Source organism: Lepisosteus oculatus, unplaced genomic scaffold (assembly GCF_040954835.1).
Source record: "Lepisosteus oculatus isolate fLepOcu1 unplaced genomic scaffold, fLepOcu1.hap2 HAP2_SCAFFOLD_40, whole genome shotgun sequence".
In the NCBI taxonomy this organism is placed as follows: domain Eukaryota; kingdom Metazoa; phylum Chordata; class Actinopteri; order Semionotiformes; family Lepisosteidae; genus Lepisosteus; species Lepisosteus oculatus.
This window is the reverse complement of record NW_027167934.1, coordinates 1,047,125-1,064,899: the sequence shown is the minus strand read 5'-3', so window position 1 is coordinate 1,064,899 and position 17,775 is coordinate 1,047,125. Positions and strand designations below refer to the sequence as shown.

Below are 17,775 nucleotides of genomic sequence, written 5' to 3'. Positions count from 1 at the left end.
AGCACTTTAACATCCTGAATTTTCATTTGCCTTAATTTGTAGAATGAACTTGAGTTTTAGCCTAAAGAAGTTTTCATTATCTTTTGTTTCTTGTCCTACAACTGTTATTATTGATCACCGAATTATTGTTCTTGACATGACTTCATTCAGCCTTTCCTGAACGTCTATGACAGGCAGAGAGAGTGCTGTTTCTGGTGCGATCTTTTGCAGCTGACATTTCACTGTTTTAAACGAACAAGAAATTAGATTGCTCATAGATCACTTATCCTATATAAACACAGCGTAATTGCCCTCCGAAAATCCTCTTTTTCTTGTTCGTTTTAGAGACCTTGATCGAAACTGATTTTAGATGTCAGAAAGGATTTCTTTTCTCTGTATTTCCTACATTGCTTTGTCGAGATTTTAACTTTATATTTAGGCTCAGATTTCAACTATAAATCGTACACTAATTAATAGCAGTAAATACTGATGTTTTGCTCCCTCTTACCACAAAAATATATATGTTTTGTAGCTGGGATGAACTTTATTTCGTACGCGTAGCTACTGCGATTTGGACACGAAGCGGTTAAAGATGGCGGCAAATCAGGCACCCAGAGAGGGGGGGGGGGGGCGTCGTCTCGCCTCCATAACTAAAATGCCAAATAGGAGTGGCTTAAGCGACATACACAGTCGTGTAACTGACAGTTTGAGGTAGCCTATCGTGTAAATTTCGCTTTGTTGCTGATAGGTTAAGCTTTCGAAACTCTGCCCCAAAGTCATGTGACTGATTTTTCGCCCTGTTTCGTTGGTTAAACGCAATGATCACAAGCACCACCATGGTAACTGGGATGTGTAGTTTTTAATTCCGTTTGAATTATAACTGTACGTACTGTCTTCGTATTTGGCCAGGGCTTTAAAGAGAAGGCGCGCCAAAAATTTTCGGTGCCGTCGTCTCCGCTTTAAAGGTACCCCCGTCGCGGAAGAATTCGATCTCGGGACGTTTGCCCAGCGTACTTAAAGAGTGAAGTAAAAGTTCTTAAACAAGTAAATACCAAACAAGAAAAGCATATTAAAGAACTTGAATTGAAAGTGAACGATGTAGATAGATACCGTCGATGATGGAATTTAAAATTATTTGGAGTTAAAAAGGAACGTGATAAGGACCTTGTTGCAACAGTGAAGGGTATCTGTAAAAGGACCCTGCCGGACCAGGAGGACGTAATATCGGCCATTGACTTTGTTCACAGGCTCGGGAGAGCGAACATGTCTGGGCAAGTGCGCCCCAGATCGATTATAATACAGTTCACCAAGAGGACGGCGAGGGACATGCTGTGGCGAGCGGCGAGGGGGAATGAGTATTTGAATGGGAACAAACTGAGGTTTGCAGAGGACCTGTCTGCCGCGGACAGGAGTACCAGGAACCAGCTGTGGCCCCAGGTTGAAGCTGCCAGAAGAGAGGGGAGGAGAGCCTACTTTGTGGGAGCGAGGGCCTTTGTGGACGGGAAGGAGATTTGCTCCCAGTGACTGCTCAGTTAATGATTATGTTTGGTTATATTTGTTATACCAGTATATACTAGTGTTTCTTTAGTGTTAGTTTGGAATGGTGTAGTTAAGTGTTAAGGACTGTTATAGTTCTGGTTCTTTGAAAAACTCAATAGTTTAGACAGTCTTAGAGTTAGTTATTTGCTTTTGTGTATGTCTTTTTCATGAATGCCAGAGGTACTCGAAATGTTGTTAAAAGAAAAACTGTGTGCTGAGTTTTATTTTTTACAGGAAACGCATGCATGTTGAAACTAAAGTTTATAAATAATTGAGAAATATTAAAGCAAGGAAAATATGATACGTGTAAAATATACAATTTGATCACATAATTACTTAATTACCTCTGGTAGTTAAATGCTTTTTTCTGCTGCGTTTTTTTTCTCTTGTACATGACTCTGATCCTCTTGTTGTATTTGTATTTGTAAATTCTGTTTAATAAAAAAAAAATTGAAAAAAGCATTCTCTGGTGGTGTCCTGCAGGCTTCCTGTGGGTGTGCGTTGGTGGTATAGTGGTGAGCATAGCTGCCTTCCAAGCAGTTGACCCGGGTTCGATTCCCGGCCAATGCAGTGGCGAATGTTTTCAAATGCTGTCATGAGCCTTGGATTGTGACTAGCAAAGTGAAGCCTTTTGAAAGAGCTAAAGCACTGAAAAACGGAATTGAAGGAGAATCTTACAGGGGATTCTGAGCGGTGTCTGCAAACACGCAGTCCGATACAGGTGCTGAAAGCTTGAGCTACTCTCAATGTCATGCTGCTTTTCCCCGGAGTAAATCTGTTACATTGAAAGAATGCTTCTCGCAGGTTCAAAAAGGGACCCTTGTTAATTGGAGAAATCAATGATTTTGAATGAATTCTGTATGCGTTAAAAGACAGCTATACACAGAAAACATGCAGGACACAGCTCATGATGTTTCCCGAGCTGAAACACAGTGCGTTTTTTCAAGCTATCTGACAAAGCCCGCCCACTGAAAACTGCGGCAGATCGTGTAAAGACGTTCAACTTTGTAACTACTGCACGCACAGGAAGCAGAATAAATTCCTCTTTTCAAACTGTCAAAGGTTTGCTTTACGAACGCCGCAGGACATCGCACAATCTCTTTTGAACAGGGACAAACGATTTCTTATGGGGCGCAGTAAGTACTGTTACTGTCACTGCTCGATACCGACGTTGGCCTACTATACCATGTTCAGCCACTGCTAGAAAATGTACGGCTCTAGCACCGGAGCAAACAACAGGAGGGCCGACGTCGAACAGGCATACGTGTCAGTCATGGAGACCGATGAGAATGGGATTCGAACCCATGCCTGCAGAGCACAATGGATTAGCAGTCCATCACCTTAACCACTCAGCCACCTTGTCGACAAAACTGGGCTGTCCGGACATGGGTTGGCGCGCTCCAGATGATCTTTTTCTTTTTTTCCCCACGTACTCGAGGGTCATTTTCCTGTTCCACATGTGATTTCAACATTTTCCTTGGGAGATGTCAAGCCAGCAAGCCACTGCTGTGGTTCAGTGGCCAATGTGGAGTTCAGTGGCCCTGTTGTACACAGAAAGCACATTGAGCTCCTTGGACATGAAAAGTTCCAGATAAAAGCCATTTGTCATCCTTTCTCTTGGTGTCGATGTTGCTATTGTATGTAAAGGTGGCAACTTGCTCAGCGAGCAGGCGGAGCACACACCGAATGCAGATGTGTCTGAGTGGTGTGTCCAAGTGGCTGCAAAAGGACAGCACTCCTGGGGCACCGTGGCTTAGTTGGTTAAAGCGCCTGTCTAGTAAACAGGAGATCCTGGGTTCGAATCCCAGCGGTGCCTTCTTTGTGTCTTCTCGAACGGAACTGGTCCTTACAGACAACCGCCTACGGCTAGACTTAATTAAATGCAAGTATTCATTTCCTGTCTTTAACACGACTTGTTTTTCTTAAAATGGATGCAACTTGCAAAACATGAAATACAAACCTTGCTAATCAGCGCTAGCAGCTGGCAAAAAAAAAAGAAGTCAGCAATGTTTTTTTTCTTTAACCTTAACCCTCCTAATGGAGAAGAGTTAAACGACCAAGTCTATGCAGCTTAAACGGTGCGCACGTCGGGTTCTTAGCTGATAGGGTGGTAAATCACGCTCACCCCAGTCCTTAATCTTTAAAAGAGGATACAAAATTGAACCTAGTCGCCACATCACATACATCCTGTTAAATGATAAAAAGGTAACATCTATCCTCGCTCCAGAGTAAATCTCACGTTGAGGGCATCTTTTTTTTCACTTTACCGTGAGTCAGGCTCGGCTGCACAGAGGAGAGAGCAGAGCAATGAGATCACAGGGACAGGGGAGTCACACTCTGGCGGTTTGAATACGCGGAAGATCACTGAGGGATCCACAGTATGTGGACCCTCCGTTCGCCATCAGTCCACACTCCGGACTCTGAATCCTGCCATCCGAGTTAAGATCTCGGCGGAACCTGAGGCGCAGTTCCTTCTTAAAACGTAATCTGGTGAGCATTTCTAGAATCGCACTTGTATAGATGCAGCCTTTAATGTGTTGCTAGGTTAAAATTGATGACTTCTTGTATTTCAGTAGGCAACTGCCCTCTTGATTTTGGATTGAATTTCTTTATTACAGGGGCGCTTTTATGAAGACAGAGTCATGTTCAGGTACTTTGCTTGATGGAGGAAGCTCATTTCGGACTCTGTGATCTGCTCACCTGGAAAGGTCTGCTGTACTACTACAAGAGAGAAGTAGGGTCTGGAAGAAGGGACAATTTTATGATGCTTTGGAAGATAATGTTTTTTTTTTCTTATACTGAAAATGAAAAGTAGTTGTTTCTATATGGACTCAGTCTTTGGAATTTGTATATTTATACATTTCAGTGAACCCTCAGCCATTCCTTCTGTATTGTAATTCAATTTCTCTTTTAAAATTCCTTCCCCACTTCTAGGACCTGCAGTTGCTGAACTCCACAATGGCTTCTATTGGAAAGTCTGTGACTGAGACCATTATTTATTTTGGAGCAATGAGCAATTCTTATATGAATGCAATAAAATCATTATGCTCAAACTATGAGAGAGAATTTTAAGGATAATTTAAGAAATCAGTCTTAGCTTGTTTCTATACACAGATGGTATTATTTTTTTTCAAAGGAAACCCGCGAGGATTCCCCTGGTGTGCAAGATGTGCCTGAATACTTTTGATCAGCTTCCTGCTCACTTCAAGAGGGCGTGTATGAAGCACGCCACGGCAGAAGAGATCAGGTGGCCTCTCAACAGGTGAGGGAGGACATGATGAATCACCTGAAGAACGGGGTCATCGTGGATTACCACAGAATAGAGATCAAAGGACACTTTGTGGGCTTGAAATACAAAGAAAATCATGTTCTATGGGACAAGATAAATACAAAACTTAAGCTTTTATTTTAATTAGATTTATTTATAAAGCATAAGCAATCATTTATTACATTAATATATGTGAAAATAACATTTTAGTATCATACGTTTAGTATATTTAGTCCCTAATGCTGAAAGAAATGATCATAGAACATGACATCTAACCTTACCTGCTGTGTTTTTAATCCCTATTGCTCAATGCACGGTGAAAGCATTGCATACATATGTCTGACAATGAGGAATGGGCCCCTGAGACAGTCATTTGCCTGTTTCACAAATGATCGTATTTTACTAGAGATTCTGTTTGGGATTCAGATGTGCATTCGGACAGCAATCCCTTTCAAGAAATGATACGTTCTGGATGAGGTCAAAGGTGCTGGAACACTGTATTTAGGATGTGTTTGCAGAGACTGTGTGTCTCCTGCTTCAACGCAGTGAGAAATAGATGTGCTCCTGTAATTCATTGGTACATGCCCAGGGCAGTAAGCAGTCTGAGGATTTATTTCCAGACGGCATAGAGCAGTGAAGCAGTGAAGTAGTGCAACACACTGGATCATTATATTATTAGAATCTATTCTACTTAAATTATTACATTATACACAATTTGAGTTCATTTTAAAAAGTAAAAGGTAATGAAAGGAATGCATTTTCGTAAGAAAGATAATACCGATATGCATGTGATAATCTTCCTTATATCATGTAGTGCGTCATTTGGACACTTTGTGGGATTGAAATACAAAGAAAATCATGTTCTATGGTACAAGATAAATACAAAACTTAAGCTTTTATTTTAATTAGATTTGTTTATAAAGCATAAGCAATCATTTATTATATTAATATATGTGTATAGCGGCGAGGCTTATTAATAAGGCAGAATTAAGTGTTCTGAGCCTTCCCAAATGAGGCCCCATTTCTCTGTTCATCTCTGTGGTGCAGCCACAGAGAGACTATTCATGCAGGGTGATTTAAGGTCCTAGGACAGCTCCCAAAGGGGGATGCACTTAGCTAAGCCTGGCTATCATGATCAATGGTCATCCATTGGCGCCTATCTGTCTAGGGAGTGCCAGTTGGACATCTGGACTGCATTACTAAGTGTCAGGACTAAGTGACTCATATCTCACCTTGATCAATCAATCAGGGACTGGTAGGGCCGAGTAACCCACGTGGGACTCTGATGCCCATGGAACTTTCAGCCAATCAATGAGCTGAAGTTCCTCCAGGTAAAAACAGGCAACACAGAGAGCCTGTGAGATTCAGTAAGATTCAGAAGGGAGGATTCAGAGGATTCTGTGGACAATTCTAAAGGGAATTCAAAGGAGAATTCCAGGGCAGGACGGCCCAGGAGCAGAAGGCTCCCAAGGGCAGGACATTCTCGCAGCGCGCCTCCTGACCATCCTGAGACTCAGCCCGGACAACCACGGAACGGCCAGTGTGTCCGAGTGCCAGAACTTTCCTTTGTTCTAAGAGTCTAGAGCGGAGGTTGCCAGAGAATAACCAGAGGATCCACCCGAGGTTAGCACCAGCAGCAGGCCTTGTGAACAGGTCAGAACTGTGGACAGCTGAATCACTATTCAGAACTAGCTCTTCATCAGAAACGAACCGGTCCTCTTCCTGACTTGCTCGGACCCACAGTCACCTTTTCTCCTGTGCACAAACTTTGCTAGTTAAAGCCAACACTAACTAGCCGGTCAGTGAGCATCAGCAGCGCAGCGTCGCAAGCCGCACAGCACAGCCTGGCACGGAGCCAGAGAGCGCGGATTGGACAGCAACAGCCTGCAACTGTTTCTTTGTGCCCGCAGGAAGATCTGAATCCCCAAAGATTGGATGAGTATTCAACTTCAATGCATTACAGCTCGAGAATTCAATTGTTATCCCAACCAGTTGATATCAATTTAATTCCTAAGAGTTATGTACTTGTTTGAGTATCTAATGTAGAAGTTATAACCAAGTTCATTAACGAAACGGTCTTAATGAAATATATACTGAACGTATGTCCTCCTGATATGTGTAACACTTCGTAACTGACTGAATATATATCTTTTGTATTCTGATAACCCTCTCGATAAGATCTGTTAGGTTTACATGCATATTTTATGTATTAATAAATGTATCCTCGTGTATTAGTACCTGTGTGTGCGCGTTGTTTGAGTTATGTCGCATGGTTGGATTCTAAAGCCATCAAAAGAATCAACTTTGTGATTTACTGCTACAATTAATAATTGTCTCAGTAAATGCCCAAACCCTACAGAACTGGTGCCTTCAGAGAGCCACTACATTTAATTTTGCTATGGCAACATTACATATTTGGCGTCCCTGAGCCGGTTTTCTTACATTATTTGGCGTCCCTGGGTGGGCGTGGCAAGACTGAAATGAGTCAACCAAGCGGAATAATTCAATATAAAACGCCGCTGGTTTCATACACAACAATACGGTGTGCTGAAAGCCGAAAGAAAAAAAAGTTCCCCTTGCTCTTTAAGCAGTGCTTGATTGTTTTGTGATCTTTTGCGATCTACCGGGTTGATTGCATACTTGATCTTGTGGTTTTCTGTGGTAAAACTGTGATTTCGTACTTAAAAGTAATACTCTTTAAGTTTAACGATGGTTGCTAAAAGGTCTGAATTCGAGTCGCTATTAAGCACTCTCTCTAGCAGCGACAGGTCTGACCACGATCTCTTCCATATCTCCGTCAGCGGAGAAGCTAGAAGGATAAATCTCCATTCTCTGAGAGAGCTAGCGAAGGACATAGAGAGATTTGACCCCGCAGTGTCAGAGAATAATATCGAGAGTTATATTCAGGACCTCAGGTATACCCTGCAGTATCTGCCAAACGCCACAGAACAGGAGAAAGTGTTTCTGGTCAGGAAAACTACCAGCAGAGCTGTACATGAGTGGATGGCTAGGCAGATGAAAGAAGTCTGTAATGATTTTGAGAAGCTTTGTCAAGCACTTATTGAAGAATACAGTGCGTTTATTGACCCGACTGCTGCGATAGCCGCCGCTCTTAACATTAAGCACGAGAGAGCAGAGTCCCCTCGCGAATATTACGAGAGACTTAGACGAACTTATTTTGCAGGGCGAAATGATGAGGGTTGCGAAGAGAACACACATTTCAAGGGTTTATTCATTGCGAATCTCCACCCGTCAGTCAGAAAGATGATCTTAATGCATACAGATGCACAGACCATGAAAATGACTGATATTAAGAGATTCGTGCAGAAAGCCTGGGAGTATGATGTCCAAAGTCGCTCTGAGCAAAAAGCTGTTAAAGTGACTGTGTTTGCCGTCAGAGCCAGCAGGGTTAATTCCCCCCTGCTCGAAGGAGCACAGGCTCCTGAGCTGGCTAAGCCCCGTTCCAAAGCATGCACACAGGACCGCACCCAGTGTCCTAAGTGCCATGAGAACACCGGGGGAGGGAAAGGGCTAGATAAAGCCGAACAAAAGGATTCAGTAGCCGCCCGCCTGGCCAGGCTTGAACAAGCTTTATTAGGACAGGGACAACCGCTCCCCAAGGCTGCCGGAAGCGTGAATGAGCTGATACTCTCCACTGGAGGAGGCGGAGACCCGCCCCCTCTCCCTCCCTCAGTCTATCTGATTGAGCGGAAGGGTTCCTGCCTGGATGAATTCAGCCACTCCCAAGTCAGTGCTGACTCCACCCCTGAAGTCACAGAGCAGGCAGTAAAACACAGAGGAAAAGCAAGTAGCTTTTACCTCAAGGCTGCCATGGGAGATGTCTTACACAGTGAGACACTGATTGACACTGAGGTTGAAAGGTGTTTGATGTCACACGGCAAGCTCAAACGGGTTGAAAAAGAAAAGGGCATGCGACTCAGAGAGGAACCTTTGGTGGATCACCAGAAAGGCAAAGTGTGGAAACAGGTCAAGGCTCCTAAGCCTTCTGTACAGAAGGAAAGGGGGGCCAAGAGGCAGACTGTGCTCACACAGTGCCCACCGAACACAGAAGCCTATGTGGAGATTCCTTCTGTTCCCTCTGGACAAGAAATAAAAATATTTCCTTGTTCCCCGGATATACAGGGAAGTCGTGTCCCGGCCAAGGTCCCAACAGACTCCATGCCACAGGAGCGGTGCTCCAAGCAGCCGCCTGATCCACCAGGTAAAGCACACACCTTTTACATCCCTAAAGAGGAGCAGATCTCCCCACCTGGCGATGAAAAGGAGCTTTCCCTGTGCACCCTGGCACCCAAGAGGGGTCAGGAACACCACCCTGCAGTGGTGGAAGGGATCCAGATGGCAGGAGAGCAGGTTGGTGATGTAGCCCTCACCCTTAGCCCTGAGAGGTCCTCTATTAGTGAGGATCTGCTTGAGCAGCTGTCACAGGGCCACCGCCAGGTGCCCCTGGTGCAACATTCACAGGTTAGACAGGAGGTCCAGCTGGACGCTGAGACTACTGCACTGTGGACACACCTGATCCCAGATGCCGATGATGGTATAATTCTTATAATTGCTTAGTGATTGTATTTGGAAGATTATGCACTAAACAGACTTCAGGAATGCCAGTGGATCATTGTGCTATTTGGAATTATTCCAAAAATCAAGTGACCTCTTTGCTGTAGTATTTTTAGTATTATTTATTTAGTATTAATAAAGAATAGATTTATTAAAGTCGTGCGATGTGCAAGCGGGATATGTAAAATAATTTAAAATAAAGTTTTTTATTATTGTTATAGAGAAACATGATCAGATTTTCCCTGGTTCAGAAAAAAAACGATTAAAATCTGTAATCTTTCCACTTGTATGTCATCAGACATTAACGAGTACAACCCCCTTCTCTGCCGGAGTGCTGGCTGTGACGAATTAAACCAATTTCACAGGTGTTTTCAAAGTAGGAAGTACAGTGTTAACTAGTAGATGGCCTCCTCAATGAAATCGCTTCAACATGCTAATGCGTTGGTGTAACAGTCCGGGCGTGGCAAGCTTCCAATGTCAACTCGACTCGATTGGAAGACAATGAACGTATTTTAGCCCTAAATGAATTAATAGCAAACATGGTTTACATAAAAGACATTTTTCCAAGAAAGTTTATAATAATACAATCTATAGTTGAAATCTGAGCCTAAATATAAAGAAAAAAGCATTTTCAGAGAGCAATCACGCTGTGTTTATGTAGAAAAAGCGATTAGGTTTATGAGCAATCTAATTACCTATTCGCTTAAAACGCTATATAAAATAAAGTTTATTTAAAGATGAATGATAAGTGTCGCAGTTTTAATAATTTTCGTAGTAGGGCTTGGACAGATTCCAAGTGCATTTTTGCAATTTACGTTGCATTGTCCAATGTGATGTTGTAATACAGTTTAGAATACAGTAAGTCTAAACTGTATCAGCTTTATTTATGGGTTGCAATTTAGAAAAAGTCAAAAACCGCACTCAAAATCCAATTTAGAGCTTTCTGGCAAGAGGAGACACCCAAATTATAATGTAACATGCCACTGTTTGTGCATGAACAAAGTTATACTGCAATTTTCCTTAGATACGCGATTAAAAAAAATAATTTTTTTGAATCCCCGGCCAAACACATTCCATAAGAATCAGCGCTTTTATACAGTATATCGCCTTTAAACACGCGTTTACGATTTAAATCAAAACTCGATTCAAATCAATATAAATGTTTATTTTGTAACGCATAGGTGACTATTCATTGTTATTAAAAAGACGTAAATTCGATCATGTTGTGATATTTAGAAATATAAATTTGTTTTGATGCGAGTGAGGTTTTATTTAATCTCTGACCAAGGGAAATGTTTCATTTTTTCAAAGAAATGTTTGTTAAAAATTAAAGTCATAGTTCCATGAGATTCAACCACAGACCATGTGACATAGGAGTCAGGAACCTAACCCACAGCACCACCAGCGCAGTCACATGCTGAGGGCTGAAAAAGCACTACAGAAACATTATCAACTATAAAATAATGTAATTAGGCACAGAAGAAGTTTACAGCACAGTACAATAATAAATGCTGACCATGACTTTAGAAGCATAAATTACCTTACACTCAATTTAAACACAAGCTGTCTTTAGCCCTCTAAGCTGGTTCATACAGAAATGTAGAGAACCAGGCTCAGAACACACAGCTTCATTAGCGAATACATATGCAGAACAACTAGAGAAGATGTTTTACAGAGGATGGATTTTTAGAAACATCCCATCAGTGACATCACTGAAGTCAACTCCTAGGTAACTGTCGTGTGGATAGTTTCACAAGAATCAGACAAAGGTTTAAGCATCGCTTATTTTAGATAAAACTGCAAAAAAACAACAACAACCCATAATGTACTTCTTTGCGGCTCTGTTTGCCCAAATCATATATTCACAACGTGAAATTAGAAAATAGTATTACGTAACCAAAAACCGCAATATGGAAACAGAACCTGTGTAATTGTTGACAGATGATGTACTCGTAACATTTTTACAAGACGAACTACAACATTTAAAAAATGACTTGTATGTACTTGATATCTCTAATCAATCCACTGCACTGCATTAAAACAAAACGAAAACTAAAACGCCCTGGGCATACCGTTTCGCGCTTCTTATCAGTTGCTCAAAAGCAATTTGACCGTATGAAATGCATAATATAAACCTAGAAACATATACGTGAGGAGTATTTACGTAGTATCGGTGTCAAGACATACCTCTCAAATACTGTAAATCAAGTTAAAAATATCTCAAGACCGATTCTGGTCATAATGAAACCATGTTTCGTGTATGTTTTCTTTAAAGTACCGAGACCAGCCATATACTGTATGTTTATGTTCCAAAATTAATATCGTTTATGGCCTTCACACGCGTTGCATTACGCTCCTATTCTTTTTATGCTCAGGCACTAAGATTTCCCTTCAGTGGTAAAATTCCATATAAATATTCAATACTTAAACGGGCACAGTTAAGACATTAAATATACCTATACATATACATATACATATACAAACTGTATACAGTACAGTTTGCATACGGTAATATGTTTATGTTCCTAAATCAATCTCTTTTATGAGCATGTGAAAGGCATGGTGAATCGATTCTCAAAAATTACTGTACTTTGCATGATTGGAAAAAAATGCGTGATTGCGAAATGCTGTGGTGTTACTTTTACAAAGACGGTCAATGAAAAAAATAATGTGGACCAGGGCAATACTTTGAGTTTACAGCTTGTCCAAGGTCATTTATTATTAATACTATTAGTAATAACTTCATTAAAGACTTTGATGGCTACAGCTCAAACATGAGAAGTTGAGCTTTATTAGCTCCACCTTGCGGAAATTCCGGATACTATTATTTTGCTAGCGGTATTTACCGGTAACTCGCGGTATTTACCGGTAACTCGAGGTAGACTGCGTACAGCGTACCGGAAAATAATGCGGTATCGCCCGCGCATTTTGAATGGCTGCATCTGTAGCAATCATATTGTAGCAGACACTCATTTGCCTGTTTCACAAATGATCATATTTTACTAGAGATTCTCTTTGGGATACAGATGTGCATTCTGACAGCAATCTCTTACAAAAAATGATTTAACCTTATCGCGGCTTTGCCCTTCTTGCCTCTTTGGACAATATCTCCATCTTGTGGTCATTGTTGGTAATGTCTAGACAATATCTCCATCTTGTGGTCGTTGTTGGTAATGTCTTCTTATAGATAGATACTTTATTGATCCCGTGAGGGAAATTGCAGTGCAACCGCAGCTTAACACACACAACACAGCCACAGTGTAACGAATTATATAATAATAGTACAATACTGTATATATACTGTATATATATATGAAACAGAAATAGAAACAGAAACAGGAATCGCTTACTCACCTGGAGAATCTCTGTAGGAATATCTAGCATTTATCAATGGAAATAAAAGCTGCTTTAATACAGTGCATGTTCAAACTCAAACCCTCAGCTGCTGTTCTTGTTTGTTTTGGGACAAATTGCAACTGAGCATCGCATGAGCCGTTACGTACCCTTATCTGTTAGGGAATTTCAAGGGAGGAGTTAGGTCAGAATGGGTAGGCTGCAAAACAACAAGTAAAGATTTATTCCAAGATGAAACGTTGTGGCGGTTTTCTTATCTTTTCAGCATGGACTAAACTTTTATGTGTTCCTTATATGCTATATATGTGTATATTAGCACCAATGTCGTTCTTAAAAACTAACATGAAATTGTCAGGGACATTCAGCTATATACAAAGACGAGACAGACAAAGTAATAATTCTGTATTAACGTGGCCTACATATTGACGCAATGATCGAACTAACTGACGTGTTCTGATTCAGATCCCCTGCAGTTCATGCCAATTAGAACAATAGCAATGCTGAGTCCTCCCCACCCTAATGAGCACAAATTCAGCTGCTCTCCAGTTCTGTTCTGCATGTTTTTTCATTGCAATTGAGCTCGGAGCTGGAGATGATCTCCATACAGTTCTGTGTTAACTAACCAGCACTTGCGTGCTAATTTACGGGTTGTGGCAGATGCTTTTCTATAGTTCATATACATGACGGCAACCTGTTACCGAGGAACCTGAGAGGTTTAAAAGCCTCACGAGCCAGGCAGGACTCAAACCTACAATCTTCTGATCCAAAGTCAGACGTGTTATCCATTACGCCACTGGCCCATAGAACACGCGCTTGCACTCCACCACAGAGAGCTCTACACTGCTACTAGTAGTACACTTCCCCATCTAAATTTTCACAGCAAGAAACTTGTGTTTCCTACTATTTTTATCAGGTTTAAAATATCATCTCCTTAAAACAGAAAAAGTGTTGGTGTGTCGTGCTGAAATTCTGATTGATTTTGAAATCAAAGAAAAAAGGTTTTCTTCCAAAACACTGTGAAATTGTCACATCTTGCAGACAATAGGTGTATTCCATGTTGAAAAGAGAAGAAAGAAAACCATGGAGCCTTTTACAGGTGTGAGGCTTCTTCAGGTGTGAGAAGACCTCACGGCCGAAACGCTGTGTTTCCGTTCTTCTCTTTTCAGCATGCAATAAACCTATTACTTGTTCCTTTGCAGCCGAGGCATGCTGACGTAGCTACCCAGCTGAACATCTTGCAGACTCTACAGTACTTCTCTCCTGTAGAAGTAAAGCAGGGCTTGCTGGGTGAGCTTTTGCTCCGGTAAATTAGGTCACGTGTCATGTTAAATCACTTCTTCTAAACACAACATTTGCTGGTGCTAGCTTTCCCCATGAAAAGAGACATTTCCCTTACAGTACATGACATATCGTTTGTATTCTATCAATAAGTATACAAATAAAACAAAAGAAAAAATGTTGTCGCCAAAGAATGCACAGCTCTGTCGCCTTGGGGAGGTGTCAAGGGCATTGAGCTCCTTGGACATGAGAAGTGCCAGATAAATGCCATTTCTCATCATTTCTCTTGGCGTCAGTTCTGCTATTAAATGGGACGGAGGCAACAGGCTCATAAGGCATGTTAAGTGCACACCGAACGCAGATGTGTCCAAGTGTCTGTAAAAGTGCGGTCACTGTGCCGGAAACGACGCACTCTGGGAAGCCGCTATGCAAGCAAGGTCCCAAGATCCCCTGCGGCCGGACACTTCCCACCCACCAAAGAAAAGAGCGCCAATCAGACGGCCGGAGACCGAGAAATCATCGAGCAGACTGCCACAATTGCCATAACAAGACCGATTGCAAGCGTTTTTGTTTTCTCTCTTTGACCAGCTAGGCTGAGCCCCACCCGAAGGCAGGGAAGCGCAAAAATTGCATGGAACTCATTTATGCTTCTCTCCACGGAAATCTTTAGTAAAAGGCGAAAGATTTGTACGAGATGAAGAGAAACCAGAGTGCGTGGCTGCACAGCTGCAGGAGCCCAGGCCGCCTTCAAGGCCTCTGCCCTGCCGGTCGTGGTTGGCAATGCACCTGGCCTTACAAACTAGCCAGTGGGGCCCGTTCAGCTCCGGGCTCATCGCCTGCGGCTTACGGCTTGCGAGCTTGCCCAATCCGTGCGATAACTCGGAAAACACCCGGCCACACTGTGCCGGAAACGACGAACTCTGGGAAGCCGCTATGCAAAGCGAGGTCCCAAGATCCCCTGCGGCCGGACACTTCCCGCCCCCCAAAGAAAAGAGCGCCAATCAGACGGCCGGAGACCGAGGACTCGCGGAGCAGACGGCCACAATCACCATTACAAGAGCGATTGCGAACGTGCTTGTTTTCTCTCTTTGACCAACCCAGCTGCGACCCACCCGAAGGCAGGGAAGCGCAAAAATTGCATGGAACTCATTCATGCTCCTCTCCACGGAAATCTTTAGTAAAAGGCGAAAGATTTGTACGAGATGAAAAGAAACCAGAGTGCATGGCTGATTAAGGCCATTTAAGGCCTTAATCAGGCAATTAAGGCCCACACCGATCCTGAGCCTCAGAACTCCGGGCGCAATTAAGGCCCAAACCAGTTCTGACCTTCAGAACTCCGGGCGCAATTAAGGCCCACACCAGTCCTGAACTTCACGGTAAGGGTCCAAAACCCGTTCAAAAACTCCACGCGCAATTAAGGCATAAACCAGCTTCGAACGCCTGTACACAATACCGCGGAACCCCTGCCAGACCAAATTCTGGGCTTACAGCAAACAACCCATTACATACACCAGTGTCTTCCCCGGGCCAGAGGAATTCAGAAACTCACGTTTACTCCGTCATCTCGGGCGATTCTCGCAGGGAGCAGAGATTTCCCAATCGGTCAGAGAGAGTCGGGACTTTTAAATAAAAGAGGAGTCCTTACCTCTTAGTTATGTGCGCGCTGACCATCTCTCCTGCCGATGGGAAGTTCTGCGCCTTCTGGAGCATCCGCCGACTACGCCAAATTTGTTGTAACAGAAGAAATAAGGTTCTTGATCCCGAGATGAAGTAAAACAGATGAGTTTATTGCATGCAAGGAACAATAAAGCCGAAGTCTTGTTTCCCGCAAGAAACAACAAAACCGAAGTATTGTTCCCCGTACTGTTACAAACTTTTGGGTTATATAGTGTTTTCAACTCCGTTTCTGACGTCACTCGGTCTGATGGTAAAGAGGGGGGTTCATGGTATTTGGCCAGTTTACGATGTTCTGGACAAATGGTCAGTTTAACATTACACCCAGGGGGGTTCCTAGCTTGCATCTGCAATCCTTATCAGTTAACCCCCCTTTCCTGCCATAAACCCCAGTTTGTGACTTGAAAGTCTAAACCCCCTACAGAAAGGATTAAATTCAAACCCCCGTCTCCACATCTTTCTTCAGTATCTTAATAAAGTGAAGGAGCTGCCCCTTCGCCAAGGCGGTGTGGGGCAGAATGGACAACATAATGCAACTCCTGGAAACGAATGCGGTGCTCAGCTACCAGTACATTCTGCTGGGGCTGGCACCTACCGGACTGGACAGGGGGACGCAGTTCCTGATGTGGCTGCTGCTGTCCCTCACAAAGAAAGGCCTGTGGGACGCGAGAAACAATCTCATCCGGCACAACAACAAGTGGGGAGCGAGGGAGCTGGAAGAGAGGATCCTGGCGGACCTCAGGAGGAGGATGAAGCGCGACGTTGCTAAATGGGGTTTCCCCACGGCAAAGGAGCACTGGAAAGGCCTATGGACCCTGTACAGGGATTAATGGTTTACAGCAAGCGGTAGGGTTTGGAGGGACTCTCATAATAGCGCAAATCCGCCCACCCTTGCAAGGATTGATAACGGACAATCACCGCCGTTCCGCCGATGTTTTAATTTTGTGGAGTGTTATCGTGTGAGACGTTTCCCTTTGAGATGTGTTTTTTTTCGGAATAAAGTATATTTTATAAGAAAAAAAAAAGATTGTACCATAAAGATTTCCATGGAGAGGACTATGGTTTCCTGCAGGACTATGCCGGTAGGAGGACCAGGTTCCACAACTTCAAGGGGCTGTGTCGAGGCGATCCACAGTACTGTCAGGACCAGCCCTGGCAGTTTTAGGATTCCCATTCTGGAACATAGATGAGGCACATGGTACAGTTCCACTATAATTTTGAATATATTTTCCTAGCAGGACCTACAGTACAGTACCTAACTACCTGCAGCTACAAAGGGGCACCCCCCTCTTTGATCGGGTTTGGACGTTTAACCCTATTCTGTGTTCTCCGGCGCCATTTGAGGTGGGCGATACAACCGGAGGTGGTTGCGATGCACCCACTTGTAGACCAGAGATTGCCTTCCCTTCTCAATCTGAATTCGATAAGCTACCGGTGATACCTTATCGACAATCTCGTGGGGTCCTGTCCAACTGGGTAAGAACTTCCGGGCCACCCCTGTGGGTTTGGCAAATTGGAAGTACAGGTCCTTGTCTCCTACTTGGAGTTCCTGGTTAACTGCCTTTCGGTCATAGTATGCTTTCCTACCCTCTGCACTCCTTCCCAGATTGTTCTGGGCAAAAGCAAAGGTTGCCTGCAGATGTGCTCGCAGGTCTGACACATACTGATGGGCCGTAGCAGCCCCCGTCGTGCTCAGGTCCTCCACCCCATAAAGACAGTGTAGGGGAAGAGTCATCTTCCGACCTGTCATCATCTCAAAAGGTGGGACCCCCGTAGAGCAATGGGGCTTACCTCGGATGGCCATCAGAACCAGGGGCAGCTTAATGTCTCAGTCCCTACTGCTGTTGGAGACAAACTTTTTGAGCATACTAACCACCGTTCGGTTTGCCCTTTCTGCCTGGCCCGAGGATTGAGGGTGGTAGGAGATATGCAACTGGGTCTTGACCCCAAGCATATTCCACAGGGTTGCCATTACTGTAGCTGTGAAATGGGTTCCCCGATCCGAGACCACGGTCAGGGGGAATCCCCATCGACTGAACACATGGTTCACCAACAGCACTGCAGTTGTCTCTGCCGTGTCGTTGGGTGCTGGGAGGCACTCAATCCAT

General features: G+C 43.4%; 4 non-coding genes across 4 annotated transcripts; 2 read left to right on the top strand and 2 right to left on the bottom strand.

Annotated features, from left to right (window-relative positions):
* Nucleotides 1-2,016: 2,016 nt before the first annotated feature.
* Nucleotides 2,017-2,088, top strand: trnag-ucc (transfer RNA glycine (anticodon UCC)). The gene has a single exon. It is a non-coding gene; the product is annotated as a tRNA-Gly (tRNA).
* A 1,172-nt stretch (nucleotides 2,089-3,260) lies between these two features.
* trnat-agu (transfer RNA threonine (anticodon AGU)) lies at nucleotides 3,261-3,334 on the top strand. Its single transcript has one exon. It is a non-coding gene; the product is annotated as a tRNA-Thr (tRNA).
* Nucleotides 3,335-14,590: 11,256 nt separating this feature from the next.
* LOC138228299 (U5 spliceosomal RNA) lies at nucleotides 14,591-14,707 on the bottom strand. The gene has a single exon (XR_011185379.1). It is a non-coding gene; the product is annotated as a U5 spliceosomal RNA (small nuclear RNA).
* A 394-nt stretch (nucleotides 14,708-15,101) lies between these two features.
* LOC138228368 (U5 spliceosomal RNA) lies at nucleotides 15,102-15,215 on the bottom strand. The gene has a single exon (XR_011185448.1). It is a non-coding gene; the product is annotated as a U5 spliceosomal RNA (small nuclear RNA).
* Between the last annotated feature and the right edge of the window lie 2,560 nt (nucleotides 15,216-17,775).